Below are 4,689 nucleotides of genomic sequence, written 5' to 3'. Positions count from 1 at the left end.
CAGACTATAGCCAATGTTCCCATAAGGCCCAAAGCCTCTTAGGTCAGCCAGTCATAAATGCTGCCTGGCCTGGGACTCACCCTTCAAGGCACTGGGCTCCCCTCTGACCCAGGAAAGGTCCAGAAATGCCATCCAAGAGTCAAGTCCTGCTATCAGGGACCCCAAGAGCCTGCTTGTACTCTACTCAACCATGGCCAAACTGGTACCTATGATGCAAGACAAAAATCCCCCTTTATTTTTCCCTCTGCTTTTCTCAAGCAGAAGGGTTTTGCCCCATATCCCTTACAGCTGGCAATGTGCTGAGTCTCACCTGCAGCCAGCAAGTCTCAGAGGCTTACCCAAGTTCCTCTTATAATACTTGGGGATCAGTGCTGGTTATTCAGGGCCCAAGGGCTCTTCAGTTAGCCACTGAATGCTGCCAGGACTGGGTCTTTTCCTTGAAGGAAGTGGGTTCTCTTCTGGTCCAGAATGTGTCTAGAAATGTCATCTGGAAGCTAGGGCCTGGAAAGGGAGCCTCACGACCCTGACCACTGCCCTATCCTGCTGTGGCTGAGCTGGTATCTGAGATGTAAGACAAAGTCCTCCCCACTCTTCCCTCTCGTCTCCTCAAGTAGAAGAACAATGTCTCTTTTGGAGTTGTGAGCTGTGCATTTTGGGGTTAGGGGAGAGGTGATGCCATCGCTCCTTCAGCCACCCCAGCTGGTGTCTCAGTATGTTGTATGCCCCTCTAGTCCACTGTCTCTGGGCCTATTGTTCAGCATGAGGACTCACCTTTATTACAAACTAATTTTATTATCCCAATGTTTTTCAATTAGCCAAAGATACATGCAAACTTCATGTATTGCCTAGACAGACCTTATTGCCTAGACTGCCTTTCAAGTTTACCTGGAGACACAGAATGCTTAATCCTTGGTGCTGAGGTTTAGGATTGCAGGCACTTAAGTTCTGACCCCTAGGACTGGCAACTCCCCTTTGGCTAGGGCTGGTTTAAATGCTCCCTCTGTGGGTGGGTGTCAGTTGAGTTTGGTCTGGTTTTGCTTTCTTCTCTAACAGGACAGCATTGAGTTCAATGCCTCACAATTGTGGTATTCTCCCTCCCTCAGCACCCAGAGATGCTCTCTGCACTATGCTGCCATGGAGTCAGGGTGTTAACTGGGTTTGTTAACTGGATGTCCTTGCAGGGGATGGAGGACCATGATTAGTGGAACTATTTATTCCACCATCTTGCTCTGCCTCCTCTCTGTATTTATTATTAACACATTAGAATATTACTGATTTGTTTTTGTCTTGCAAGTGATATATCTTCTTTATTTAAAAAATTAATGCTATTAGCTCTTGCCAATTATTTGAGATTTTCTAACTACACAGATATTATCTATAGATTATAAAATATTGTTCCAATCTTTTCAGTATTTACTGCCCTTATCCATTGGAGTAAGAAAACACAGCATTCCTAACCTAGGATATTCCAGATGTCCTAACCACAAGAGTGAGCATTGGCGTCATTGATGACAACAAAACACATTCTTTAGCAATGTGGGATACAGAGGTGCAATTCGAGGACCTAAGCAACGTGACACATCTGTGGGGGGCTCACTGGAGACTTCCAGAAACAACTCAAGGAGAATCTGCTGAATGGGAAATACCTTATGGTAAGTAAGGACCACAGCCAGAAAAATCTAGTTTATTAGTAGGTCTTATTACTTTTAATATGTTATTGGCCTTTGTGACCAGAAAAATAGGGTTTGGACAACACCAACTATGTAAGTATAAAGAACTGAACAGTTTGGATAAAACTAAAAAATTATAAACATTCTAGAAATGGCAAATAGTACAAAAAGAATTAAGAACTCAAAAGTTAAATTTCAAATCTCATTCCTAGAGAAATGATGCAGATGGATTTATAAACTAACAGGCCAGCCTAGACATTAACTTAGAAAGAAATGACAAAGATTAATGTTCCCAGATTTTTATATTTCACAAATTTTTCTCTTTTTAAAAAATTTGAGGGCCTTTCTGCCGGAACTCCCATCTTCCAGTAATTCGCCAAAATGACGAACACAAAGGGAAAGAGGAGAGGCACTCGATACATGTTCTCTAGGCCTTTTAGAAAACATGGAGTTGTTCCTTTGGCCACGTATATGCGAATCTATAAGAAAGGTGATATTGTAGACATCAAGGGAATGGGTACTGTTCAAAAAGGAATGCCCCACAAATGCTATCATGGCAAAACTGGAAGGGTCTACAATGTTACCCAGCATGCTGTTGGCATTGTTGTAAACAAACAAGTTAAGGGCAAGATTCTTGCCAAGAGAATTAATGTGCGTATTGAGCACATCAAGCACTCTAAGAGCCGAGATAGCTTCCTAAAACGTGTGAAGGAAAACGATCAGAAAAAGAAAGAAGCCAAATAGAAAGGTACCTGGGTCCAACTGAAGCACCAGTCTGCTCCACCCAGAGAAGCACACTTTGTGAGAACCAATGGAAAGGAGCCTGAGCTGCTGGAACCTATTCCCTATGAATTCATGGCATAATAGGTGTTAAAAAATAAAAAGTAAAAGACTTCTGGGCTGTTAAAAAAAATTTGAGGACTTAGTATTATCTTTATTTGAGCCAAGTAAGAATGTTAAAGAAAAAGAACTACCATAATTATTTTTTCATAAGACAAAGAATACTTTGTAACCAAAAATTTAGGGATGATACAGACTCAGAATAAAGATGAGTTGTGTAAGCTGAATACACTTACCTTTATTACAAACTAATTTTATTATCCTAGTGTTTTTCAATTAGCCAAAGATACATGCAAACTTCATCTGGGACTGGCACTGGCTCACAGACGGGTGAAAGGTTATCACACCAGGGAGATATTTAGAAATTTGTTACAACTGATGGAATGGGTACTAACCAGTCAGAACAGGTGCCACAACTATAATAGATGGCGACTACACATGACCAGCTGAAAATAAAACCCAAGGAGTATCACAGATATAAATCCAACCTGTACATAATTGTGGTACCAAAAGAGATGTGAAAACAATTAAAACATAAACAATTATGAAACTAAGAAACTAATGTAAAGCAATTTTTCTGAATTGATAAAAAGCATGTATCTTAGAGTTTGAGAGAGATTGAACATGTCTTCTATTGTTAGCACTGAAGGGAGACAGAGAGTCACAGATATGTTACTTAACTTCTCAGATTACAAATTTAAAGAAATTGAACTACATGCAGATAGAAAGAAAGGAGACCTAACATCCAAAGGTGGTGAAAAAAGAAAACCTTCACTTTCACAACCTAAAGATTAGAGGGCTGAAGAGTCTGGGAAAATACTTGTAGAGCACTTATGGGATATGTTTTCTCACCACAGACCAATTATCTTGCTAAGTTGCTCTTCTCTTTGAAGGAAAAAATAAAACATTTCCAAAACCACAGTAATAGAAAATTCCCTGCCTCTGGTGAACACTGTGATGATTGATTGAACTCGTTTTACAGAGAGTACACATTGAAAAGATAAGTGAGCAACATCTTAACATGCATGGGTGGGCTAACAGGGGACAACTGTGAAGTAGAAAACTTACTTCAGTAACTGTAAGGTCTAAGAAAAAAAAAGCCATAAAAGGGTTTAAGATTATCAGAAAATTACAAGGAAGATTAAATGCAGGTAAGTAGTAAAAGAAAAAGGACTAATCAGTAAAACAAAATAAAATGAAATAGTTCTCCCGATGGTCATGCAAAGATTTTTAAAACAGTTTTTTTCAAATAGGCATCAAGATTGGATGGAATTAGGTACCAGTAAGTTTAGATGTTCTTAAAAGTTGATTAGCTCTCTGTGGAGAGGACTAAAGAAACACTTCGGTATTTACCCTTTGACTGAGCAAATCCCAATTCTAGAATTCACCCTGAAGATACATCTCCATAAATATGATACAACATATACATAAGACTTTTCATTGCAACATGATTTACATGAGTAAAATCTATTTAAATATAGGGCAACACAAATTCCTATCAGTAGGAGCATTTTTAAATAAACTACATCCACCTAGTGAAATACTATGGCATCTGTAAAAATAATTAAGAAGATTTATATGAATTGATGTGACGTAATTTCTTTTTGATTGTTTGTTTGAGACAATCTTGCTCTATCACCCAGGCTGGAGTGCAGTGATGCCATCTCAGCTCACTGCAACATCTGCCACCTGTATTCAAGCAATTCTCCTGCCTCAACCTCTGAGTAGCTGGGATCACAGGCATGTGCCACCACAACCAGTTAATTTTTGTAGAGATGGAGTTTCACCATGTTGTTCAGGCTGGTCTTCAACTCCTGACCTCAGGTGATCCGCCCACCCTGGCTTCCCAAAGTGCTAGGATTACAGGTGTGGGTCACTGCACTGGGTCAGTAATTTCCATTTTTAATTTACATAGATAAGTAGAAAAAAGAGTGCAGAAGAGTATATATAGAGAATGCTTTCTTTTGTGCAAAAAAGAAGGGAAAATAAAAATAAAACATATGATCATTTTAGCAAAAAGAAACACAAGAAGGATGAATTAGAGCCTAATGACAATGATTACCTAAATTGGTACCTAAAATGGTTACCTGAAGGGTGTGGAAGCAGGGGGAGGGGATAAAATTAGGAGCAAAAATATGAATATACTTCTATCTGACTATAACTTTTCTCATAGTTTACC

At 39.2% G+C, this 4,689-nt stretch overlaps 1 pseudogene; it reads left to right on the top strand.

The window, feature by feature from the left end:
* Window positions 1-2,033: 2,033 nt before the first annotated feature.
* LOC101038259 (large ribosomal subunit protein eL21-like) lies at window positions 2,034-2,537 on the top strand (annotated as a pseudogene).
* The last annotated feature ends 2,152 nt before the right edge of the window (window positions 2,538-4,689 follow it).

This window comes from Saimiri boliviensis, chromosome 6, assembly GCF_048565385.1.
Source record: "Saimiri boliviensis isolate mSaiBol1 chromosome 6, mSaiBol1.pri, whole genome shotgun sequence".
In the NCBI taxonomy this organism is placed as follows: domain Eukaryota; kingdom Metazoa; phylum Chordata; class Mammalia; order Primates; family Cebidae; genus Saimiri; species Saimiri boliviensis.
This window is presented reverse-complemented; position numbering and strand designations above follow the sequence as displayed.